General features: G+C 53.3%; 1 long non-coding RNA gene across 1 annotated transcript; it reads right to left on the minus strand.

The window, feature by feature from the left end:
* Window positions 1-23,682: 23,682 nt before the first annotated feature.
* LOC118155776 lies at window positions 23,683-26,520 on the minus strand. Its single transcript, XR_004746002.1, has 3 exons — window positions 26,342-26,520; window positions 24,416-24,519; window positions 23,683-23,730 (listed from the first exon to the last, which is right to left on the minus strand). It is a non-coding gene; the product is annotated as an uncharacterized LOC118155776 (long non-coding RNA).
* Window positions 26,521-26,763: the final 243 nt, after the last annotated feature.

The raw sequence follows: 26,763 nt of genomic DNA on the forward strand, positions 1-26,763 counted from the left end.
CCCAGTGCTTTGGAGGCTTTTGGAGCAAGGACCAGGCTGGGCAATGGCTTAGCAGGGCTGGGGCTGTAACGGCACAGTAGGATTAGAAGAAAGGCCCTTGGTTATGAGTTCAGCATCTGCAAAAGGCAACTGGCCAGAGGGGCTGCTTGGGACCATAGGTGTGTGCAGGAGAAAAGCCCCATTGAGGCTCCATCCAGCATTGCACAGACACTCAGTATCAAAGGAACCCCTCAAAATTAATTCACTTTGATCTTGGCATAGGATAAAACTTGCATGGGGAAATTAATCCATTGGATAGGACTGCTGGTGGTGTTGGGAGTCTGCATCACAAGGGTTCTTACAGTGGTGTCTTCGGCTGAACCAGGAGAGATGGTGCAAAATGCTGTCTCGTTTGCCAAACCAGGCAGCTGCCACCCTACCTGAGCCCCAGCACATGCATAATTCAGTGCCACTGGCACACCTCAGCCACATGCAAAACACCCTGACAGCACCAGCCTGCATCACTGCTGCAGGAGCAGATCCTATTGACCTCCTCCCAGCGTCATCTCTGTACTGTGAGGTCACTTCTGCGGCGGGGGCACTTTGGGATGTGCCACCTGGGAGACAGATCTGCACCTTCAGGCACATAGATGAACTCCTGAAATTCCCTCCTGGAGGGCTCCTATTGCAATTAGTCGGGTTTTTAATTGTGAAGGTGCCATGGGGAGCTAGCAGTAGGTCTTTTCTCCGTCCTTTTGTAAGCAGGGCTTGGGGCAGTTCTCTCCAAGCCCCAAGAGAATGGGTGGGAGAGGGACCTGGTGGCAGCCCAAGGTCACCTTGGCCCAGGACTTGTCCTGGGGACAGGGTGTGGAGCACTTGGGAACGCGGGAGGAGGTTTGACAGAGGGCAATTTGGGTAAAACAGCATCGGGAGTGTGAGAGCAGATTTGTTTCCAGTCTGGAAAACACCTCCACCGGGAGCGCGAGGAGCCTTTGGAGCTGTTACTTTTGGATGAGGGAGGCAGAGAACTTGATCTGCAAACAAACGGGAACTGGCAAAGCCGACAGCTTTTTGCTCTGGTTGCTTTGTTTCCTCTGAGTTGGGCTCTGCCTTTTTTTTGGCCGTTTTTTGCCGTGGCCTTTTTTGTTTTTTATTTTTTTTTTTTTTTTTTTTTTTCTTTCTCCTTTATTTTTTTTTTCTTTTAATTTATTGAAATTCTCTGGATCCCGATTCACTTTCTTTGCTCTTTATTTCTTATTGCTTTGGCTGAAACATTAAATCCCCAGTACGACTGGGATCAGGGCACGAATAAAAATAGCCCATGGAAAAACAAACTGAACCGAGGAGGAGGCGAAAACAAGCCTTGGTGTGGCTGATCCTCAGTTTTGGTGGCAGACGGGTGTCATCCAGGTGCAGGAAGGGACAAGGGGGTGGCAGCCGGTGACACGAAGGGCTGTTGCTGGCCCATGCACGATGGGGTGGCCAGATGGAACCGGTGGGCTCCCCCTTGGCTCCTGACAGGCAGGGTCTCTGCTAAAATTGGCCTCCTGCCTCGATGGGCAGGATAAGAGGGAAATGTCCCTGCCAAGGGGTGAGGCCGGAGGTTTGTCCTGCGGTGCCGAGGAGGAAGCCTTGCCTCCTAAAACATCCCTGGGGAGCCGCAGGGGCACAGCAGTGGCTGCCAGTGACCTCCCTGCCTGCCCGTGCCTCTGCAGGAAACAGCATCCTTTGCCACGAGGGGGGAAACTGAGGCACGGGGTGATGGCATCGGTGGTGGGGAGGGCTGGGAGCAGCACCCTGCACTGCTGGGCATCAGCCCCTTCCCTCTGTGGAGGCAGCCTCTGTAGTCAGCATGTCAGGCTGCCCCCCCTTCATCATCCTGAAATTACCATTTGAAAAACAAAAAAAAAAAAAAAGGAAAAGGAATCCAAATCTTCAAGAAGTCACTTGGGCTGTTGTCTGAGTTTTGTTTCAAAAAGGAAAAAATCAAAGAAACAGATGTTTCTTTTTGATATTTAAAGGGCTGCGTGGCTGCATCCTGCACTTGCTTCCAGTGCCGTGAATCCAGAACAAATCCACAGCAAACCCAGAACCAGGGCCTGTTCTCTCAGTGGCTCCACGGGCAGAGTCTAGCCCCCCCAAATTTTGGGGAAGGGGTTTTCCCCTCTTTTGTTACACCTTGCTGTTCATGAGTATAGGAACAGATGCAGCTTCTGCCTGCCTGCTGTGATTTTGCTCCGGGAACGTTTCTCCTCCCTGATGTCTCGTCTACCTTGAAGCAGGTTTTGTTGCCTTGATAACTGGATGGAAAGGCTGCTCTTGTTGTGCCGAAGCTCCCACGTGTCTTTGGGTCAGCTTCTGATTAAATGGTGCTTTTCTAGCACCCTCCATGGCTGCCCCTCAAGGAGACTGCCCTTGTCAGCAGCAGGCAGAGGCTGCTGTCACAGGACACGGCCCTTGTTTGCATTTCGACTGCAAAGGAGCTGGAGAGAAGTTATACCCCCTGCTAATCACCTTGAAGCAAGGGACCAAGAGCTGAAACACCCTGCACGGACACAGTCTGCGGCCAGGGTTTGTCTCTGCCATCTGCGGTCTCTGGTCTGTGTCAGAGCTGGGCTTGGCTCCTGGTAAATGAGCTGAGAAAGCTGGAGCTCGAGCTGTGCAGGAATCTGGTTCCTTAGGGCTGCAGCTGGTTCCTGCCCTGCCCAGGAGAGATGATCGCTCTGCAGATCACACCAGCCGCTGGCATCTGCTCGTGGACATCTGAGCTGAAGCTGAGAAAGGAGCTGCGATGGGCTCTGCATCACACGGGGCTGAGCCAGGAGCCATGGGGCTCAGCGAGGCCAGGGGCTTCTCACCGCTGCCTCCCTGGGGACACCCTGCCCCCAGAAGGTAAAGGCGCACCCCAGAAATGCCTCATCTTGCACCCGAGATTCTGCCCATCAGCAGCATCTGGGAACAAGGAGGTTTCTGCAGCATTTCAGGGGGGATTGCTGTGTTTCTACCACCAGGTTTAGCTCCTGGTCTGGGAGTGATGTGCTGCCCAGGAAAGGGGTGGGTGCTGCACCTGGTCCCTCTGCAAATGACCCTCTCCACCCCTCTGGCACTGCAGACATCCTAACAAAGCCAGAACAGCTCCGCAAGGATGCTGGGCACTTTTCAGTGAAGGTTTTGCACTCCCTGATCAATACCTGAAGCCTCCTGCTGCTCCGTTTTAGGGCTGAGGTTCAGGGACCGTAGCTGATTAGGCACAGAAGAAAGCTCTGGGCTGGATCAGAGGCATCCAAGATGTCAGATCCTCTTTACTCATCAAAATACAAAAGCAAGAATCTCATCTGGCTGCTTGGCTGTGCTGAAATAATAGCTCATTCAGGAGGTGGAATTTAAGCCTAAAAGCTAACATTTGTGGTGTGTATTTATAACAGGCAGGCACAGGGAACCTATCCATACTCCATTTAATTTCTTTCACAAGCTCCTTTGATCCAGGCATTATTGTCCAGGCAAAATTGGCACAAATTTCATTGCAGACATCACCAGCCGTGCTGCTGTGAGCTGCCCAGCATCAGGGCTGAGAGGAGCTGCATTATAATTCATTTTAATTGAGCACTTGGGCTAGCCACGCCAGCCAGCTCTCCTACTTCATCTGGTCACCATGAGCTTGTTACCTCCAAAACCCAAAGGCTTGCCTGCCTCGTGGGCAGGGGACAAAGAAATTGTGGCACTTGCTGTGGGTCTCAGCTGTGGGGCTTTGGGTGATGAAGGCCCCTGCCCTGGCTGGGAAGGATTCAGCAGGTATTTGTGGAAGCTGATGGATGCCCGTGGGATGTGTGGGGTCGAACCCTTGCAGAGAATGGGGATGGATTCTGGGTATCCAGGTGGTTCTCACCCTGCCTGCCCTGGGGAGAGCAGGACCTTGAGTCCTGGTGAAGCTGAGCGTCTGCTTTCCTTTGCAGACAGGGAGGTGGCTGCTGGAGATAGCGGTCCTGCTCCAGCCGCCCCCTGCAGCCCCTCAGGCTTCAGGATCCAGTTACTCTTGCAGAGTGTGGAGGCGCACTGCTGTTGGCTGCTCTGGGCTCATCAGAGCCAAGCTGGGACACAGATCCAGCTGGAAGAGGAGACAAACCCACACTCTGGGCTCCTCCAGTGGCCCATTCGTACCCCATGCCTAGCACGTGCCCAGCAAAGCTTGCTCCTTCCCCTGATAATATCCCAGCCCACCACAAACACTGGGCTTGCTGGAGCACGGTAAGTTCACCAGATGACCTCTCCTTGTAGTAACACACAGTGAAGAATATATTTATTTCCTTTGTGCCTTCTCCATGCCTTACAGACTTTTATCCTCCCTGGCTCCACGCCATCCCTTATCCAGGCAGCAGAGTCCCACCCAACCCAGTCGCTACTGATGCAGAAGCTGTCTCAGACCTCGGGTCACCTCTCTTTGTTCTTTCTGAGACGGGTGAGCAGAAGGACTCATGCTGTTCATGGGGTGCAGATTTACACTGCTGCATGGTGATGTTTGCTGTTTTGCTCTCATTTTGGGGCCACCTTGGTGCTGCTCCCTGCTAGGCAGAGCAGGCGCACCCAGCTCACAAGCCCAGCACGGATCAGTTTATTTCCTGAGAAACCAGCCTTGGGCTCTTGGCCTGTCTCTAACCAGGGAGAAAACTTCCCTGCTCTTCTGCTGCCCTCCTTTAATGACCATTCAACTGCTTGTCTTCGTTTTTTTTTTTTTTTTTTTTTTTTTTTTTTTTTTTTTTTTTTTTTTTGAGATGGGCCGTAAAAACACCTCATAGGGTGGGATCCTTCCCTAAGCTGCTGGCAGTGTGCTTGGATAGACGCGGTGCCCTGCTTTGTCCTCATCCGATCAGCTCACGGTGCTGCAGATCCTGCTGCTCCTGTGGCTGACAGAGGAACCCTTTTTTTTTGTAAGTCTTCAGCAAATTCATCTTCAAACTCTTTTCTGGCTGCTTTATTGTGTGTTTACGTTTAATCTACCTGTTCTCTTTTTTAATTCCTCACTTGGACAAGCCTTCAATGTGCAAAGACCATCCCCTTTCCTCCACAGCCTCCTTTGCCCTGCTATTTAACCAGGGTGCCCTTTCAAATGCCTTTTTCTGCAAGGAGGAACGTGTCTGTGCTTAGCCTCCAAAAGGGCATCTTTAAACCTGCCCCGTGCTGCCCGCACACGTTTCATCCTTTGGCTCTTTATCTTCTTTAGATCCTTTTTAATGAGCGCCCTCGTTGCAATGTCATTCCCTTTTTCCAAATAAACACGGTCAGGGTGGATTTTTGCTCTCCTTGCACGTATATGATGGCCACATCACAGCCAGGCTTTGGGTACCACTGGCCTGGAGGACCCAGGAGGGTGTTGTGGATCCTTTGTGGGCTCAGAGACCAACTGCTCTGCACAAGGAGCTCTCTGGTGCCAACAACCTCATCTCAGCATCACATGGAGAAAAGCTCTATACTAATTTGGTTTCAAAGAGCCACCAAAGCCATGGTTGGGATGGACCCTGGAGGTGTCCTTCAAGCTGGAAAAGGGCAGCAGTGTTGCCTCTCTGCTTCCCACCCCTGCTGCTTCTCTAAGAGAGGTGTCCTGCTTTCCTCTCTGAATCCACAGCTCGGAGGCTGGCTGACCGCACACCCCAGCAGAGCCAGCAGACAGCCCTGCTCGGTCAGAAGAAAGGTGATGTGTCTGGCCAGACCCAGGAGATGTTTCCATGGCCATTTTGGAAATAAACAGCCATCCACCCTGCAAAAATGACTAGTGAGCAGGGAGGAAGCACATGCCAGGCCTTCTAAAAATTTTCTTGCTATCAGCCTTCACTTGTGCAACAGCCAGTTGTTCTCTTCATTAAAATAAAATAAAAATGAAAAACCTTGCAGCTCACAATTCCAGCTGCCCATGCTTGAGCGTAACAGCCAGGAGCTGTGCTCCAACACTGATGCATTATTTCATGCTTGCAGCAGACCCACAGCTCAAAAGGGAGAGGTTTTCATGCCAAGCTTCATCACTACCACTGGGATTTACAGGTTTGTTCCTCAGGGATGTTTCCGCCGTCACCGGTGCTCACACCTCCATTGGAAACGTACCATGGGTGGGGAGGTCTAGGGGATGGGATGGGCTGGGAGACCCCCAGGATCCCTGCCCTGATGAGGCTCCCTGTGTCTCCCCGTGCCCGGATTCCTGTCCCAGTGCCAGCTGGAGGCACGGCGCCTCGGGGCCAGGTGAGGAAGGGCAGCGGGCAGAGCTCCAGGCCCCGCAGGTCTCTAGCTGCCTCTGTCCCACCGCAGAGCTCCGCCGAGGCCGAGCTGGGGAGCCTTTTGCACCAGGATCAGCCAGCCGAGCGGGGGGGCTTGCAGTGTTAATTAAACATCTGGAGAATTTGGCAGGCAGCCCGCTTAATTATCCCTGGTGCTTGAGGATGCTTTCAGGAGTCCTCCCCGTCCTGCACCTCCTCTCACGGCTTCTTCCTGCCAGCACGTCACCGTCTGCATTCCCAGCAGAGATCTTCTCTCTTGGTGCTGGTGGGGAAGTGAGCGTCCTTCGGCCATCAGAAGTGCTGCAGGCACCACAAAGTGCTGGGCAAAGCAGGCTGAGGAGCACTGCCATCCTCCTGTGGCCCTGCTGCACTGCCCAGAGCTGCCTGTGGGCTGTCCCAGAGGGAAGCAGCAGTCTCTAGCCAAAAGCAGTGGTGAAACATCTCTGTGGGGTGCCCAGACAGCACCTCCCAGGCTCAGAAAGCAGCTACAATTCAGGCCCTGTGGTCCCAGGCTGCACCCAAGCCTTGGGCAAGCAGCTCTCCATGGGGCAGGACATCCAGCTGCCTTGACCTCCCCTTAACTGCAACATCTTCAAGCCCTCGGATGGAGCTGGGAGGGCAAAGGGATATGGTATGGATGCAGAGAGCTCCTTTCTGAACCACGAGCACCGCTCACCAAAACGAGGAGGGCCAGTCCCCACCTGGAGGGTCTGTGCGTGGAAAATGCTGGCAAAATGCATCTGCTGCCTGGATCCTTCCTGGAAGTTAAAATGCTACTGGTAGGCTATGGGAAACAGTTATTTTGCAATTAGTACATGGGAGGCACAATGAGATAATTAGCCACCAGTTAACAGGATGAATGTAACGACCACATTCCCTGCTTACTGATGTTTGGCTAATTTGCCATCGGTGGCCTTGTTAAGCTGCTGTGAATTACGCGGGAGGCACCGCGAGCTGGAACGTGCTAGCAGGGGGGCAATGGCGCGTGGCTGGGGCTGGTGACATTTATTGCTCCGCAGGGCGACAGCCCCCGTCCCACGTGGTTATCCCGGCTCCTGCTGATCCCTTTCCCCAGCAGCTGTGATGGCTTTTCCAGGGCTCTCTGCTGGCTTCATCCCCAGATTTGGCCAGCTTGGAGATGCCCCCTGGATCTTGGTGTCCTCTGGATGTTTGTGCCCGGCTGGGCAGGTCCCCATATCAGGCATGGCAAGGAGAGGAAGGAAATGAACAATTTTTGGGTGGTGTCTGACCAGATATGAGGCAGGCAGAGGTGGATGTGTCCATAGAGGCAGCTGTGTGGCCGGGCAAATGCTGTGCAGGACTAGCCGCTCACCCCGCTGCGAGCTGGAGGTAATTAGCCTGAGCCCAGCGTGATGCTGCCGGTGCTTTGGGAAGATGCTGCCTGAGATATTTCAAGGGCACGTGGCTAAGCAACCTGTTAAATGCTCCTACAAATCTAACAAGATAACCAGCCCCCCGGGAAGCTGAGCAAACAGTTGTATTTGCACTCGGAGGAGGTGAGTGACCTCCACAGACGAGGAGCTATTCGCTGGGAGCCCTGGGGGCAGCACGGGAAGAACTCCCAGGGGCCACAAAATGGAAACTCTCACAAAGCAGCTTGTCTTCGGCAATTTGCCTCTTTTCTTCCTGGCTTGAAGGAGAAGCTGCAGAGACAGCATGAAAATGAAATATAACCAGGAGGGATACCCATTTCAGTTCTCCTGCATCTCTTACAGCTCCCTGTGGTCCCCGCTGCTCGTCTGCAGAAGTCCATGGCAAGGTGTTATTGAGCTGCTAGAGCTGACTGATTTTTTTTATTTATTTTTTTATTTTCATATCCCTGAAGGGCCACAGTGATGAGTGCTGCTTTGAACGAGAGAGGACATTGTTAACCAGTTGGCAGACCTTGTCCTCATGAGATCCGTGTGATGCCTGGCCGGGGCTGCTGAGTGAGCGGGTAGCAGGGCCAGATCTGCGCTGCCAGGTGGGAAGTGGAGCAGGTATTTGGAACAAGGATGGAGGCTTAGATTAAACCTGCCTCTATACCAAGCTCAAATAATACTCCTGCAATGTCTCTGTGCCCCAGGCCTCTTTTAGAGAGGAGCTCCCTGCTGCCCTGCTGCTGTTATTCCTCCTGAGCTCAGGCCCTTCCCTGGCTGCGCTGCAGGCAGGAAGCACGACGGCTCCTGAACCTTGGGGATAGGGAAGAAACCTTTTGAGCTTTTGCAGCTGTTTGCAGAGCACAAGTCCATCCGTGGCTTTCGGGCTCTCTGTCATGTTCAACAAGGCGGCTGAGCCATGGTTTGCAGTCCCCTCCCTCTCCAGGGGCCCCATCCAGATCTCTTTATCTTTCTGCTGGTGCTGCCCCGTGGTCCATGCACAGGGATGTCCAAATGGGCTGTGCATCTGCTCCAAGCCAACTCTGCTCAAGCCTGGCATGGAGATGGCTCCACCTCTGGCTTTGGTGACAGCAGGCTGAGCTGTGAGCAGGGCTGGCTCGGGAGCACACGTCCTTGCTGTCCAGCTAGCCCCACCAAAGGGAGGAGCAGCGACCTGGCCGCTGTAACCCGTTTCCACCTCCCCTTTGCAGAAAGCAAGCTCGGGACAACAAGGCAGCAAGGAGGATGTGTGAGCTGAGCTGAGATGGCACGGGCAGGGAGGCTGGCGGTGGGGCTGGATGGAGCACACGGGAGCTGGGTCACAACAAAATCTGCCGAAGGGCAGTGGCAGCTTGTACATCCTCCTCCCCGTTCCTTGGGAGCAGAGAGAGACCTCGGCTCCGCATTTCTGTGGTTTCTTTGCTCATTATAGGAAAAACGAAGGGTGAAGACAGGTCAATGAATCATTACTGTTTGGTTTGGCTGCGCCACTGCGCCGTGTTTAGGAATGGCTGATTCTTTTTCTTCTGTGAGTTGTTCTCTCTTCCCCTGCTCCTTCGGGTTTTGGGGTTGTTTTGTGTTTTTTTTTTTTTTTTTTTTTTTTTTTTTTTTTTTTTTTTTTTTTTTCCTCCCCACGATTATCCTGAATTATTGCAAGATGGTGAAACAGCAAAGATCCTCTTTTCCTTGGGTTGGCTTCCCCTGCAGCAGATGTCAAATAAAAGAGCCCGGCTTTTGGAGAACTCATCCCCAAAGGGGGTCGGTGCATCCTGGATCCTTCACCCGTCCCATGCTGAGACATTGCAGGGAGCCATTGGCGCGGCCCTCAGGCTCATGACAGCACTTTCCAGGGAAAAAAACAAAGTAAAAAGGAACAGAATTCCTCTATCTGTTCCTGAAGTATGTATTTTTTCGGGTCCTTACTGGAACATCTGTTCTGCATTTGCGCAAGAGACGCTAATATCTCTAGATTTGTTCCTTCCTTCGGTGCTGGGACTCTGGGGTTGCACGGCGAGAAGGGTGCATAGAGCAATGTGCACGGGGATGTGGGGAAACCCTTCCTCGAGATTTCGGCATGGTGGAGGGTGCTGCAGGGGCTCTATGCGCCTTGGGGCCATGCAGCACCAGGGTACTGCAGACCCACCTCCCTCCCGCCGCGACACACTCAGGCTGGAGGGGAGGCAGGGGGCAATTTTCTCATTTGAATCTCAGCTGGGTTATAATTTTCCCTAATTCCCCACCTGTCATGACAGAGGAGCTAGGAACGAGAGCTCCCTCTTACATGTCGCTGTTTGATTACACGGTGTCAGAAGAGCCTACTCAAAATTATACCGTGGAGGTGGCACTGTCTGGACGGGGACTTGGTGGGGAGCCACGTGCAGGGCTCGCAGCCCGCGCAGCTCTCCTGGTGGTGAGGGATGCTGAGGGGGCTGGGAGGTGGAGAGCCCACTCCTTTGAGTATCCCGACACTCCCAGGAGCCAATAACCAATATGAGGGTGAGCCGGATGGGAAAAGGCAAACCTCCTCTGGAAATCTGAGTAAAGCTGTGGTCCAGATGACTTTATCCATGTTTGGGCTCCCTCTGTCCCCCCAGGCTGGGTAGGGAGGGTTGCGGAGCAGACCTACGTACTGATGGAGGTCAGGCTGGAGAGCTGTTAACCACCCAAAACTGCAAGAGGATTGTCCTGGGGACTGCAGCAGGCAGCTGGAGACCCGATCAGAAGGCAAACTGCTGGTGTTATAATCAAACTGGGGGGAGACTGCTGCAACATTGCAGAGGGGGAGATGCTTGCAGAATGAGGGATGCTCTGCCCAAAGGAAGGCAAGCAAGCAGCCAAAGAGTGGCAGTGAGCCTGGTTAGCAGAACCCAGCTCAAGGGCATGTGTTCTGGGTGGGGTTCAAGAATTTTCTTCCAAAATTGTCTACCGTAGTAAACAATTCAATTGGCTCTTCAGGAAAAGCAGGCCTGTGTTACTTCCTGAAGACGCAACAACACAGCAGCATAATGGGGTGAGGATCATCGTGCACTGCCTGCCCTGGTGCATCCTCCACCACCAGCACAAGCGTTAGAGAACCTGGACTGCTGGGCCCATGGATTACACTTGCCCAGCATGAAGAGCTTGGCTCACTCTCCAGGGGCTGAATTCCCCCCTCCAACTCTTGTGCATGGGTTTCCTGTCCGAGCTCGAAACAGAGGCTGGATGCAGAGACCTTGGGGCTGGGGTCTGCAGAGAGCTGAGGCACGGCTCAGCAGAGGTCACTGATCCTCATGCTGGCCATGGCCAGCCCTTGGCTGTGCCCAGGGCAACTGCAGGATGGGATCTGGTGTGGGCAGCACCAGGGGAAGGAGCTGGTGCAGGTCACAGTGTGCAGCCACTGGTGTCCATCTGGTACCCTAAAGTGAGGGGATGCTTTCGGCATAGTTTAGAGGAACCGGTGCCCAATCCCAAGGGGCACATGGCCCTTTTCTTCTCTGAGAGGTCTGGGTGCTGCTATAGCGGTTTTACTTTATGCCCCTTTACAGATGAAGGTGAAGGGATGTAGGGGTTTGCCCAGATTTGCCCTCCAGCTCACCCGAAACATCACCCGAAGCACTGCTGTTTTGTGGGGGTGAGCAGCACTTGCCGTGCCTGGACATGGGATGCCCAGGGCTGTGCTTGAGCTGCCGAGGAGGGTTAGCAGGTCCTGATGCTGGCAGAGAGGGGTGTTTAATGATCCCTGCAGTCCACACTGGGCACTGAGTTCCCCTTCCCTGTTCACAAGGACCAGAGCCTGATGATGGATGTGATAGGAGAGCATGAATAGATAACGGAATGGGTCAGGAATAAATTAGCAATGGGCAGCGCCTCACCCAGCTCCCCCTAAACCAAGCCTCCTTCAGTGCAAATCTGCTCCCCGTCTGCATCTCCGGATGCGCTCTTTAATCTGGTTTCAAATGTCCCAGGCTTTCCTTGGGAGAAACTTCTCCACAGGCTCATAAATCTTCTTGTCAGGAAGTTTTTTTCTTGCTACGGACCTGAAATCTTCCCTTTCTTAATTTCATGCTATTCCTCCTCCATTCTCGGTGCTGAGCACCTGGAGAGGTGCCGGAGTGCTTTCCCAGGGGTTATTTCTTTACTTTCCAGCTCTCTCCCTGCCTCCTGGTCCTGTCTGCCTGAAGTAACACAAAGGGAGCCCTGGGCTGCACAGGTGGCGGTGGGCAAAGCACAGGGTGAACCCCATGGTAAAGCAGAGGGGCTCCAGACCCAGCACCAGCACCAACTCCCATCCCCACTCCCCTCTTTTCTGATACCCAGCCTAATTTTCCTTTGCTGCAGCACCAGTCCTTCGCTGTTCCCCTTTGCCTGGTGTGGCCGTGGAGAAGAGCTCGTTGCCCTGATCCCTGCCGCATCCATTCCTGCCCATGTCGCTGCTTGGGGTGGCGAGGAGCTGCAGGTCCTGCAGGCTCTCCAGGCTGCTGCTCGTGCAGCTCGTGCGCTGCAAATAGATGAGCCCTGAGGATCACCTTGCAGGTTAAATCCCGAGACTCTAAACACGGCCAGGTTGGGTTGCAGATGTTGATGCCAGAGTGTATTTATTCATTTCACAGTTTTGCTTATTTATCAGATCCTGTGATCATTAAATTGTGCATTACCATTTGGCATGTGGCAGGTTTTAATTCCTATGGCTGGTTTATGCCCTCTGCAGGTATTAGCCTAAATGCATTTCCTGACAAGTGATGGATGCTCCAGAAAGCCGTGGCAACATATTTATTGATCAGAGCTCTCCGTAACCCCAGCTCGCTAATGCAAGCTCTCGCAGCGCCAGGAACTATTGTCTCCTCAGACTGTTTCATTAACTCAGATGTGAGGGTTTGGACTTTCCTTCCACGCAGGATGGAGTAAATCTTGAGCGGTGTCAGCTCTGACAACAGCTCCGGCTCACTAAGTAGGGTAGACCTGGTCTGTGCTTGACAAGGAGACCACTGGGGCACATTTATGGATAGTGAAGCCCTCCAAGGGCTTTCCAGTGAGTGTGGGGGCAAGCACAGCCCTCCCAGCTGTATTTGGGATTGGAGGGTGAGGGGCTGGCTTGAAGCTTCCTGCAGGGTCTGCAGTGCAGAGACACCTTGGTGCTGCAGGGAAGGGGATGTGTGAGCTTCCTGAAGGGCCGTGCTTGGGGAAATCCAGTAGGAAAAACTTCTGCTAAACCTTGAAGGGATGGAGGAGCATGGAGGTGTCCTGAGTTACCGTGCATTTGGTGGAGAGGTACCCGGACTCTGACGGGCTCAGAAAGCTAATGAGCAAGGAGAGATGAGAAGCAGTTAATGATGTGGCCAAAAATGTCATAAAATGGTGCAAAGGGCCAGGAAGCACCTTCAGCCCACAGGTGTGTTACGGAGGCTTGAAGGAGTGACAGATCTCCTGGGTGGTGGTAACGGGGGCTCCGTGAGCTCCTTGCCTTCCCATGCACGTGGCAGGACACGTTGCTGACACTGCCTCACTGCGGCTGCAAAAAACACTGATCTTTCCTGCTCTTCCCAAACCCAGCCCAACGGAGTCCAACCTCGCCAGGGACAAGCACCTGAAGCCTTGAAAATTTCCAGGAACTTTTGGGACAGAGTAGGGGAGACTAATGCAGGATGTCCTGCTCCATCCAGGGTCTCTCAGGAGCAGGGACTTCATGACATGAAATGACCTCACCAAGCAGGTTGTGCCCAGAAATGTGGAGGTGGCACCGCTGTCCTCAGCAATCTGCAAACCTCTCTCATCAGCAATCTGGGGATTGCTTCATCCTCGGAGCAGGGCATGGCAGGCAGCTCCTCGGCACCTCTACCCTGCAAGATGCTGTAGGTGAAGGCACGTTGTTTGGGGCCAGCTGCTAACAGCTCCGAGACCTCCTTCACCTCTGTCCTTGGCTCCAGTGATGGAAGATGATATCTCCACCCCAGAAGCAAAAGTCAGCAATGCCGGTGGCTGTTACACATCCTCCCATCAGCTTCCCAAGCCATATTTTAAGACTCCCCTTCCTGAGATTGCACCTTGGGTCCAGCCATCTCCAAAACCTTAGCCCTTCATCATCCTCTCACCCCCTCTGGGAGCAGCAGGATGGGATGGCATTGCCAGGGGGCTCACTGCAGCTCTGTGCCTTGCAGGGAGAAGTTTGTGGTACAGGATCACTGCTGTGGGGCACCGGGGATGGAGCAGATGCTGGCAAAGCAGCCAAAGCCACGGCTGGATGGGAGGAGGTGAGAGCTGGTGGGAGGTGGGGTGGGCTTCTGTCAATGCCTCAGTTATGGGAAACGCCGGCTGATTCGGACCTGCTGGTGGGGACTGTTTTTGGCTGCTGGAAAAGCTGCCCTCTGCTCATGCTGGAGCCGAGTGACAGCCCACATGTTGCAAACATTTCTGCAAACCAGCTCCTTGCCCTTCTCCTGTGGTTTGCACGGCCCCAACACCCATGGTGAGAACAGAGCAGGCTGTCGGGTGAGGGAGCTCCAGTGGTGGGATGATGCTGGAGCGCTCCACAGGGCTGGCCCTGCTCCCTGTGGCCACCACACCAGGCAGGTGAGCCTGTCTGGGGCAGAAGGAGGTTGGTGTGGTGGTCCCACCACCCGCAGAGAGATGCCTTCTGGTCTGGCCATGCCAGCATCCCTGCTCATTACCAGCAGCCCATTAAGATTAAAGCCTCCATCTGTCCCCACCATTTGGTCCTAAAAGTTAAGGAAGGAGGTCTTCAGGGGGCTGGGGGGCTCTTCCCACCTTCTCCTGCTGGAGGCTGGTGAAGAGAAAGAGATATTTTATAGAAAGAAACTGGATCTTACATTGATAGAGAGAGATTACAGCTTAATGTAAGATAAAGGAAGAAGCCAAATGTCCTGTTGATGCAGCGAAGGGGCTATCTTTATTGTTAAGCAGAGCCTTAATAATGCATGGTGTTGTGCTTGTCTTCTGGTAACTTTATTCCACCACTGTAAATCTGTTTTTAGTGATCTCATTATTTCAGCCTTAGCTCTTGTCTAGAGGTGGCCTGGAGGAGCCACCTGCCAGCCAGGAGAAACTCCTGCCTGCCTCCCCTCGCCCCAGACACTGGGAAATGCCCCCGTGCCCCCAAACACTGCTCCCAGGCACCAGGGGGGCAGTGCTATGTCTGACACGGGGCAGGAGGCACCTAGGATAGGGGGGGGGAAATCTGTGTCATCCAGCAGGAGAGCAGACATCAGGAGCCCTGGTGGGACTCAGGAGCAACCGAAGAATTTTTGGTGGCACCACGGTGGTGCTTGCAGCTTACAGGGGCCATGCATTGCACACGGGCCCTCCAAACATCAAAAACCCACTCTTATAAGAGCAAAAAAAACCTGACCTAACTAGATATGGTTCATTATAACCTCCACAGCAGGATGGCACCCAGCTGGGTTCCTTCTGCACCCCAGCAGTGCCCGTGTCCCTTCGCTGCCTTGCTGCGGCCAGGGACAAACCTCAGTGGCCAGCGCAGCGCACCCAGCAGAGCTTTAATTAACAGAGAGTGGCAGCCGTTGTGCGATTTCAGGCTTCTTTTGCTGATCTAGGCGAGAGCCATTGCTCACCAGGTAGAGGGAATAAGGCCTGCATCGGAACATAAAAGATTGTTTTAATTAAACCTGGTATTTCCAAGCTCGCTGCTGGCTGCAGCCAAATGGAGGAGGCAGTTGGAGTCGGTCAGAAAATTCCATGTGAAAAAAGGCACTTTCTACTCTGTGGGCTATAAACGGGGCAGGGTAGAGCTGGAACAAGGCTTTCCTTTTGTCTGGAGGAGTATATGCCTCTTGGCCAGGTGATCTGGAGGCATCAGGTCAGGCATCAAAGCCACGCAGCTGCTCTGGGGTGCTGCGGAAGAGGAGCAGGGCTGCACTCAGCTCCTGCAGGGGTGCCCTGGGCTGCTCCGAGGCGTTTTTTGCTCATCACACCTGGCGAGGAGCTTGAAGAACATATCTCAGCCTCTGCTCTCAGCTGCTTTTCCTACATCTGCCATGATTTTGAAATCCTCATTTGGAGACGTGAGTCTCTTGCACTGCTCCCTGCGTACTCACCCAGCCGGGCAGGGCGCTCAGCTCCTTCTGCTGAATTTCCAGTTCCCTGGGCAGCAGAAGCAAGCCAGGCAAAAGCACATTTTTAAGTGCTTGTGGGCTCAGGGCTTTCCCTGCATAGCCAGGTAAATATCAGTGCTCCCATACAGAGTGGCTGGCCTGGGAATGGAGTTGGGTTTTGGGTTGAACATCACAAAACTGTCAGGCGAGAGATCACCGCAGCCAGACAAACTCAGACAGACAGACAGACAGATGCAGGGTGATGGCAACGACCTCCCAGATGGGACCCCTGAGGTGGAGCCAACTCACACGTGTTTTTCTGTAGCCACAGGCCATCTCCCACCCATGCACCGGAGCAGGGTGAAGAGCAGGCATCTCCAGCTGGATCTGCTCAGGCGCTGCCCCGTGTCAAGCACGGCCCCTTTTCCTCCATCTGTTTTGCTCGTTTATTTTGACCAGGCGAGGATCTTAGTCTCCATGTGCCCGCAGTTGTCCTGGGGATATGTGCCCAGGACACTGGGCTGTGCATAGGAAATGGGCTCCTTGGAGCCCTCAGAGGTGCTCAGGGGCTCCAGGACCTCCTGGACCAAGGGCTGGAGCCAGGAGAAGGGCTGGGCATGGGATGTTTAGCAGCACAATCAGGCCGTAGGGTCCAAAATGGAAACTTCCCAGCTTGTTTTGTGCAACTAGTTGATATTAAATCCGCACTCTCTCGCCTAAAATAAACACAACTGAGCAAAGACATAAAAATATGCATGTATCCACAGACCGGGATATGCTTACACGCCACATATCTGGAGTTTCAAACGTTGTGTTTGCCCAGAATGCTGCTTCAGCAAAACCAAAACTATTTGCAGAACAGAGTCAGTTACAGAAAAACTTCCCAGCTCAGAAATTTTTGGGGGCAAGAGCAACAATGACTATTCAAGTGAAGCTGTCTGCCAAGGTATTTTCAAACCAGAAAGCTGCAGATGAATCAAAGTGGGCCTGTCTCAAAATTGGAGTAAATTTAAACAAACAAACAAATATGTTGAGAATGGCATGAAACTACTTGAAATGATCAAACCAAGCTACATTAGTTACCGTCCTTCCGCCCTTGAACTGCTGGTTTGTAGGAAGATAAAAGATCTCACATTCTTGTCTCGATATGAGACAGGAAACGTTCCTTAAATATCAAATATTTCTATGCATCAGAAAATACTTTTTTTTTTTTTTTTTTTTTTTTTTTTTCTTTTTAACAGTGTCTCATCTGCTGCGGGTGCTTCTGCCAGGACGTTTTTGTGGTACAGCAGCGAGGTTTGTCAGCTGTCTGGATCCCCTCAGTGGCTGCAGCCAGCTGATTTAAAGTGCATATGAAAACCTTAATTAATCAGCAATTAGAAATGGCAGCCTGTCAGCTTGCAAAGCCTGGCACCGCAAGAAGCAGGCTCTGGCCACGTACTTTCAGAGCGCCAGCCCTGGAGCAAGGCATCGTGAAAACCTTTGCCATAGGGATGCACCACTAAGCTGTGGGCTCTGCAAGCTTCCAGCACAATGTCAAGGAGCAGAAAATGGATAGCAACATGCTGGAGAGGTGTCCCACAGCTTACATGGGGAGAGAAGGGACTGGGGGTTGTTATTGCTCCTTGCAAGCCAGCTCTGTGTTGGTTGCTCTCAAGAAATGCCTACAGGGCAGGGATGGAACAAGGGGATGGCCAGGGGCTTTGGATTTCTTGAGAAGACACATTTTCTGGCAGCCCCCTCCAAGGATCTCTCTGAGCTCACAGCTCATGTCCCGTGTCCCAAGCCCCATGTCCCACCACCAGCCTGCCTAAACGAACCATTTGTTTCTCACCCAGCCTCCAAAATCCCACTTCAGACTAACATATTTTGGAGGCTTCTACACATTTTCCAACACACCATCCCACAGAGATGCATGACCTCTGTGTGGAACAGGCTGCCCAGAGAGGCTGTGAGGCCTCCCTCCTTGGAGATCTTCAAAATCCACTTGGACTGGGCCTGGGCACCCTGCTCTGGGTGTCCCTGCTTGGGCAGGGGTTGGACCAGAGGGACCCAGAGCTCCTGCCCACCCCAACCCCTCCCCATGAAAACATCCAATTCCTTGCCCTGCAGGGGCACTGCCACAGAGCTGAGCCAAATGACACAAAAGGGTGCCCACGTTCACCCCCTACTTAAATATTTCCACACCAAAGTGGGTCTAGGAGCAATGGCATGAGCCAGCCAGGGCACATTAGAGATGCCCACAGGGATATTTTTGTGCTGCTGTGATTTTAATATCCTTCGACAGGAGATAACCCATCTCCACAGATAAAAACAGGAACCTGGCATGAAAAATGCAGCCATTACCCAACTAGACACAGTTTCCTCGGCTCTGGGAAGCTCTGAGTGGAAGTAAATGCACACAGGATTGAAATTTCAGTCTGCTCCAACTTCCTCCTGAGGCCAGAGACATGTGGAGAGAAAGAAAAAGATTTACTTCTTTCAGGAGAGGCTGAGAGCGCTTTACATATCACTGGGTGCCTGGCGCGGCATGCTGACCAGGTCTGTGCATTTCATCTCATTTCATCTCATTTCGTTAGAGCTTTAATCATGTTAATGACAGTTCTAATGTTTCGGGATGGCTCTGGATCAGGGGCTGAGCTCTGGGCATTTTACTGCAATGGGGAGGATGCCAGAAGTTGGATGCTTCTCTTGAGCAACCTGGCTTTCCTGCTGCTCTGCGCCAGCACCTGGGAAATATCAAGTGCAGGGGACATGGCCACTGGTGGAGATTGTCCCCTCAGATCCCTCTGGCCATGTCCCTGTCATGTTTTCCACTCGAGCTCTCTCCACAGCACTTTCCCCATCCTGGGCATTTTCTTATGCAAGCCCTTCCTTCAGGTTTGTGCCCCAGGACACAAGCAGACCAGTGGCAGTCCCCTTTTCCTTGGACTTTTGAACAATCCCAGTCCCAGAGACTTTCATAAACCTTTAGAGAGTGAAAAGAACAAACAAACAAATGAACAAACAAACAAAAAAACCTGGCCTGGGAGGAAATTTTGAAAAAATAAAGGCAGCTTTATCCAGGAGCCCTGCACTGCTTTGGGGTCTGGGAACACAAGGCAAATCCTGATGCATTAATTGAAATTTCTTAAGTATTGCTGAATTACTGTCCCGTTACCTCCTGCCATGACCTTTCCCCATCCCTCCTTGGTTGCAGCTGGGGAATGGGGAATCAGACCCTGGTGCAGGACAGGGGCAGCTGCGGAGCTCTGGTTTGATGGCACCACACATCCAGGGGATGGGAACACATGAAAGGTGTGAATCCCACCAGCATTTCTCCTCTGCCTCCCAGGACTCATCACTGCAGTGCATACTGAGCAGTCTTGTGAGGACAGGATGGGCTTCAGTGCAGCTGGCAGCTGTGATGAGAAGACTTGCTGAAAACAGGACCTCTGAGTTGCACCAAACACCTCCTGAAATGCAAAGACCCCCCTGCAAGAAGTAAATATTCATCATTTTTTCCCTACAGAGGCTCCAGACCCACACTGGGGCAGGTTTTCATGTCAAACCTGATCTTTCTCTCAGCAGAAAATAGGCTAAAACTGGGAACATGAAATTTAGTCTGAAATCAGCAACTGTGTGTCCCATCACTGCAGCTGGGCACCCCACTCCCGGGCAGCTCTCAATGCCAGCACACAATTCACAGCCACCTCATTTCAACCAGCAAGCCTCAAACACTTACCTAATTGCCTGGTATTCATCTCTTTGTGAATCGCTAATTACTATGGTCTTGTTTGTGTTTGCATTTATACCACTAAACAGATGCCAGACAGCATCGTGCTCATTCTGCCACGCTTCTTGCCCATCTTTTTCTGGTGTAGCGGCTGCATATCTCCTTTTCCAAGTAAATTTTGTTTGGCTTTGCTTTGAATACATTGTGAATACAATAACTCATTAGCTCCAAAAGATTCAGTGGCCAAAGCCCACGGGTTTTGCAGCCCATGCCATCCTGGCAGCCACTGCTGTCAGGGGGAGGGATGTTTTCTGAACAACTGCCCTGGGGATCTCCCTGCAGCTGCACCAGCTCCAGTCTTCAGGAAAAGCATCAGCAAGTTTAGACTGAAAGCTGGCCCTACTTTTCTCCGGCAAAATCTTCCTGATTGGAAACCGAGATGTTTTCAGCAGGAAAAGAACAACTGGGAGCAAGTTACTGCAGTTCAGGTCAGGCAGAAGGGGGCTGCCCAGGATGTTTTTGTGGGCAGAGAGGAGGTGTTTCTGACTGTTGCCTGCTCCTGTGTGCACGCGTGACGGGTGGCCAGCCTCGCCAGCTGTGCTGCATGATGTATGGTCAGCTCCATCACCTGCGATGCATTTTTTTCCCTCCTGCAGGTCATGCATCCCCATGTACCAGGGGAGGACCCTGCCTGAGGCTGTCTCCTGAGACCGTTTTCCATTTCTCGACACCACATCTCTGGACATCGTTGGTATTTCTCCTCTCCTGCACGCAGCTCTGGTGCAGGCGGTTTGCTTGCAGGCTGGCGAGCTCAGGATCCCAGCCCGTGGCCGGCAGCTCCCGTCCTGACCCCAGCCAGGCCCCGCACCGATTGCTCTGCTCAGGCTTTTACGACTCGTTCAGCTGCACTCAGCTTTGATTGTGCCTGATCAAAATGCGCACGGCCAGCTTTGATAATCGCTGATGATCAGGAGCTTTTAGGAAGCAAGTGACAGGGCCAGTGCTAGTGTGATGGATTGGGTCATTAGGAGCAGCTGTTCCTGCCTTGCCTCGCCTTTTGAAGAGCCGTCACTTTTTCTTGCTGCCCTGGGAGGGTGTTTTGGGTGGTCCCGGGGTGCTGTGCCTTCTCAGAAGCACAAAATTGTGGGGCTGCCCCTCTCGTGGCCACCCCCAGCCTGCTCGCTGTGGCCGTGCCGGGATGCTGTGCTGGATCACCCACCTTCCTCGAGGAAGAGCTGTGGTTTTCCAGATGAGACCTCAGCTCCTCCAGGACAGGGAAGCGGCTGCAATTACCACCCACCAATGCGAAAGAGCATAAACACAGCGGTCATAAATACCCCCCTGCCCTGGAGGAACCGAGCTGCTGCCAGCAATTAGTGAGCTGGTTACAAACCCCAGAGCAGGCTCCCAGCCCGTCTCCTGCTGCCTTGCCCCTTTCCCTGGCCTCCTTGGGGTTTCTGAGCCGCAGCTTGGGAAGACGGGGTGTGCTCGGAGAGGTGATGCAGTGCTAAAAGAGAGAAGATTTGCCTTGCACCAGGTCCTGTTGTTTGGGGGAAACAACCCTTGCATCTCCAGCCATCGGTGGCCTCCCCATAGCACGCTCCCACCCTACAGAGCCCGGGACCTGTCGCAGCACCGAAGTGTAGGGAAGCTTGGTGTGGACCAGGCTGCAGAGCCTGCTGGGCTGAGAAACCCCGGGGAGAAGACAGGCAGGGAAAAATGGAGCTGCACCTAGAGAAACCCCTCAGAGATGCCATGACAGCTCGCTCTGCCTGTAGGGACCTGGCAGCCCCGGGCTAGAGGCAAGCTGATGGAGCACATAGCTCCGCGTGGTGGGGCTCCTCGGAGCGGTTTGGCCCTGGATGGTCTCTGGGGACGTGTGTGCAGGAGAGGTGAATTGCACTTGCGGAGGAACGCCACGTATTTGCTTCCCTCAGGACGCCTTGTTCAGCCCTCCTGCTCTGCTGAGATGCCATCAGTTTAGGAATTAATTATAAATGTGAATTGGGAAAAAAAGTCATTTTGTTTAATAAAAAAAAAAAAAAAAAGAGGGGGGAGAGAGAGAGAGAGAAATTTTGCCAGAGCCATACATTAAAAACAAATTATGCTCAGCAGGCAGGTGAGCCAAGGCCCGCCAGGCAATCGGGAAGGCAGCGTGCAGGCGGTAATTGAAAAAAGTGAGACGCGAGCAAGCTGCTTACGCGCCGGCATAATAACTCCCTCCGCACGCAGGCAGCCACGGAGCGAAACAACTGCAGTGGCAGCCAGGGCAGGGACGAGAGATGCCCCGGGTCCCATGTCCCTGCTGTCCCCTGTCCCTGTGCTGGGGTCAGTGCCTGGGAGCTGTGCCTGCAGTGGTTACTCGCCGTGCTTGGATCGCTCCTGGGTTTGTTGAATGTTGGTAAGTGAGGGCTGGGGGCTCATTTTATAGCCCAAATTACAAGGTGTTGTGGAGCACGAGGGTCAAACAACTGCTGCAAGGGGGCGGGGGGGTTCTGCTGCCCCTCTGCAGTGCTGGTGGCTTCTAGTCCAGGGGGCAAGACACACAGGGTGGGGATGGAGTGGGGTCTGGGGGTGATCTCCATGCGCAGCCATGGGTTTCCACCAGAGGTTTGTGGATCCACCGGGATCAGGGCACGTTAATGTGAGATGCTGTGCCAGCAGGGATCCTGCTCTATGCCCTGGGAGCCCCCAGCTGGCTCCACAAGCTGTGGTTTGTCCTGGGGTGGGAAAAACAGCGAGCCAGAGAGGTGGATAACTTGTCCCATGTCACACAGAGGACCCCGCGCGTGGAGCAGTCCCAACCCATGGCCCCGTGCAAGGCACGAGGAGTGCTAAAAACAAGACAAACTAAGTGCAGCTGGCATAAAATCCATGCAGTACATTGAACTGTAATGATTCTGACAATAAAGCAACCCAATAAATATTATGAAATGAAAACAGCCCTCCGGGAGCGTTTGCTATCGATTGCTGAGAGCTGGCATTTGTGCAGCAGATTACGTGCGAGACAGGTTCGCTCTGGCTTTTCTTCTTTCCCTTTCAAATGCAGAACGAAAAGAGCTCTCTGGAGTCTGTGTCTGAGGGGGACCTCCCCTTGTGCTTGGGCTCTGTCAGCAAGGAGAGGAGGCGAGCGAGCTGGGACGTGGGAGAGGGGTACAGCTGCGAACCATGTGGGGATGTCCCTCCTGTCCTTGCAGGTGGTGGCAGCCTGGCTGGTGTCCCTTGTTTCCAGTGTGCACGTGTCCCCCAGACCCTCATATCCCTGTGGTTTGTGTTGGCTGGTGTGTGGGGCTGAGCTTTTTTTTTGGCTTCCTGGGTACCCTGGGCATCCTGAGCAGCCTCAGCACCGTGGGCATCCCTGTCCTTGCCTGCACACAACCCCATGCCTCTGGACATGCACTCCCCTGGGTTTCTCTGGCTCATGCCTGCTGCTTTGTGTTTCCCCTCCTTCCCCTTGCTAATTAACCCTGTTTCCAGCAAGAACCTCTCTACTGCTGTTAATTACAGGACCACCACCCTGCGAGACAGGAGTTTAGGTGTGATGGACTGGTCCCTACCTGTGCTTTCTAACAAGGATGGGCAAACTCTCAGGAGGTGGAAGGGGGTGAGGAAACTCCTTATAAATTCAAGATATGGTGGGCAAGGTGGTTTGAGGAGCAGGGTCCCTTGGATGAAGCTGTGAGGAGCCAGGTTTGGAAGCAAGCAGTCCTTCCAGCAGCAGGTGGTGGAGCATCCATGGCAAGGATGCTGAGCTTACCCAGGCTGAAGGGAAGGCTGGACAATTCCATAGAAAGGAGAGGTTCATGGCCACACAGCAATTGCATCTGGCTCAGGGAGACCCTGAGCTGAGCGGCAGCTGCATCTTCATCTGGTGCCCCCAAAAAATGCTGGCAAAATGCTGGGGGGTGTCAGGAAAGCTTGGTGCTGAGATGCTCCTCAGTGCATCCCGCTTCCCCTCTGCCCTCAGACATCCTCCTCTCAGCAAACCCTCTGCTGCAGACTCAAGGCAGAGCACCTGAGGCACCGAGAGTCATTGCTCAGCACAGCTGGCATGTTTGACACAAACAACTCGGTCTTTAAAAAAATAAGAAATACATTTAAAAGCTGCCACAACATAAAAAGAGAAGTCCTAGAGTGTGTGTTATCTCTGCTGGTGCACCCAGACTGAGCTCGCTGCTTTCACCAGCCTCGTTTTTTTTTTTTTTTTTTTTTTTTTTTTTCCAAGCAGCAGCTGGTTGTGATGTACCAGGTGACATCTCCAGAGATCTTACTCCTTTTTAGACATTTTCATTTATTTATTTATTTATTTTCCCCAGAGATTTCTTGCAAAGGGATCAGATAAGACAGGTCTGAAAAACAAAACAAAACAAAACAAAAACAACAACAGAAAAGGAAGACCGGTTATCCCTCTCTGGAAAGAGAGGATAAAATTGCTGGGCATTTTGCACACCGATGTTGTGACCGACCGCAGGGTGCATGACAAGAATGGGCCTGAATCTGCTCACAGATATTTACCAGGATAAATGTGAAGTATCTGTGCTAGAGTCAATAGTTATTACTTGGGATTTTATCGGTGCGAGCAATAGCAATTGAAGGTGTGTTTTTTCTCCTTTTTTTTTTTTTTTTTTTTTTTTTTAACAGAACCAAAAAAACCATTCCTGCTGGGTAAGGAGATACAATTCTTTGGTAACTGGAAATAATCATACACATTTTGCTATCAGTGCCTGCTAAATAAGTCTGGGGCTGTGTATTAATGAGGACACTGCAAGAACTTTGGAGGGCAGCCTCGGCATTCGAAATGAAGGGGATGGATGGGAACGAGTGTCTGGAAGCAGCCAGAGGGGATTTAGCCGGGGGAGAGCAGGGGGTGCTGCGGCTGGGGGGGATAAGTGAATGCATGAGTGAATGCATGAGCGTGGAGCCAGGGGAGTGCGGCGAGGCAGCAGGGTGGCAGGAGAGGATCGAGGGGTTGAGACGGATCACTGACTTAGCATGAGTCAATAGTGTGATGGTTTAGCAGAAAGGGCAGCTCACCTCCTGGGATGCATTAATGCTGGATGCTGGATGCGAGCCAGGCGGAGCTGCGATTCTGCTCGGTCTGAGCTGTGTCCAGGACTGGGCACTGCAGCGGAAGGCATCTGCAGATGAACCGGAGAAAAATGACGGCGTGTTTGAGCTCAGCGACGCTAAGGTGGGCCAGGAGTCAACCTTTCCTGCCTGTGAAAACCATCTGTTTTTCGGGGGGATGAAGAGCGTTGGTTTCTAAAGGGCTCGTCCCACTTCTGCAAAGGACCTCAGGCTCCTCTGAGCGAGTCTGTGGGAAGATGTCCCCCACGTCTTACTACTTCTACCCCTCAGATCCTCCTCCCAGGCCATTCCACATACCTGCTTTATTTGGGTATGTCTTCTCCCGTTGAAGAAGCAATCCCCATCTCCTCCTCCTGCAGGCTATCTCCACCTCCACCTACATTCCTCGGGTCCACCCGAGGAGGCCTGGGTGCCTTGGCTGGGCAGGGAGCCTGGCCTCAGCCTTCCTGCTCTGGGCTCTCCCTTGGCTTTATTCCATGCAAGAGCCCAGGGACTTGTAGAAAGGGCACACACAGGGCTCTGGGGCCAGCAGCCTGGCTTGTACTGGAGAAAAATCATTTGTCCGGGTGATTTTTCTGGCTGCGGACCCCACTCCCACTGCCCCAGGACCCATGTCTGGCTCCCAAGCACACCTCAGCAAACCACAAAACCCCAGCTGATTGCTTGATGAAAGCAAGGGGCAGACAGCTCCGCACCAGCTCCATCCTGCCTGCGATGCGCTGTGTGTAGTGGTTCTGTAGAGCTCAGGCGGGCGTGCACACACCGGGGGGATACGCCAGCGCCACGCGTACCCCGGGGCAGCGATACAGCCTCGGGATTAAGCTCTGCTTTCAGCGATATTAGGAGGAATCTGCGGGAGGTCTCTTGAAATCAGAGGGACAGATTATCGTGGTGGTAAACGCAATCAGAACCTGTCCTGCCCAGGGTATTTAAATAACACCACCCGCTGCATGGCTTCTGGGGATGTGCGCTCAGGGCTGTGACTCTGGCACTGACACGGGCAGGGATTTTTGTGGGACTTGTGGCTGTGCCCGAGGTCAACTCTCCCCACTCCTGCACGCTGGGCACCCACACGTGCACTGCTCTGGGGTCCAGCACCCCAGGGACATCCCTGTGTCCCACACCACCCTCGTCAAGCCCTCCCCACCGCTCCCTCCTGGCTGCTGCCGCTTGCCTGCCAGACGCTGGGGAGATGCAAGGGTCCCTCTCACACCATTCAGGGGGCACCCGAGAGGGTAGGCACATCCTCTGGGAGCCCTCTCCCAGCAGCGTGGGGCGAAGCACTCGCTCGCCGGCACGCAGCAGGGGCTGATACAAATCAGCTCTTGCACAGACTGCAGCGCTCAGATGCCCGGCGCTTCACGGGGCTCGCGAGCGGCGTCTGAAGTGCCGGTGTTCAGATGAGATGCGTCCTCTTCAGAGGGCTGCGCACTGCTGTCTGCCTGGTTTTCATTCCTCCTCGCCTTTATTCTTTATTTTATTTTTTATTTTTAAGAGGTTTGGAAATCAGGCCGGTGCTGGAGCATGACACGCTGCTTGTTTTTAAGGGGGAGGTTTGCACTAAAATCAGAGGCCGGGCACCCAGTTCAGCAGCGGTGCTGCTGGGGTGTCCCATCCTGTCTGCCCTGTGGGAGCAGATGTCACCTGTGTGTCACTGGAGCTGTGCAGAGGCTCACACACGGGCACACACACACATACAGGCACAAAACTAAAGCCTCACACACCCTCTGATACACATGCAGCATGCAAAAAGCATCACCCACCTCCCCTCCCACAGCCATCACCGACTGAACGCCTTGCCGGAGCATCCCTTTGCACCCGAACGCATGTCTCCATTTCAAGCCTGTTGCTTGAACGTTTTGCTGTACTTACAGCTCCCACGTCACCTCTCCCGTGCATTTCTTCAAACGAACAGAAGAGTGCACGCAGAAAGAAGCGCAGCCTTCGTACACCATTGCCCAGGCACAATCAGCCTCCCCGGAGCTGCCTTGCCGACAGCCCCTGCTTCTCGCACCCGCACCCTCGCCTTCGTCCTGTCCTCCAGCCCCGCTGCAGCCCCCACAGGGACGGTGTATGTTTGTGGTTTGATCTCATTTGCCTTGTGCTTCTGTGGCAAAGAAACACCAAGCTGCCTCAAAGGGAAGGAGGGGAAGCATTGCTGGGGCACGGCAAAGCACCCAGCTCAGGGTGCTCAAGCCGGCCACCGCCTGCACCGGGTGTCCCTCCTGGCACTGCCCCAAGGAGGCTGGTGTCTTCTGCACAGATGGATCTGACGGGAAGGAAATCAGGATGGG

This window comes from Oxyura jamaicensis, chromosome Z, assembly GCF_011077185.1.
Source record: "Oxyura jamaicensis isolate SHBP4307 breed ruddy duck chromosome Z, BPBGC_Ojam_1.0, whole genome shotgun sequence".
Lineage (NCBI taxonomy): Eukaryota > Metazoa > Chordata > Aves > Anseriformes > Anatidae > Oxyura > Oxyura jamaicensis.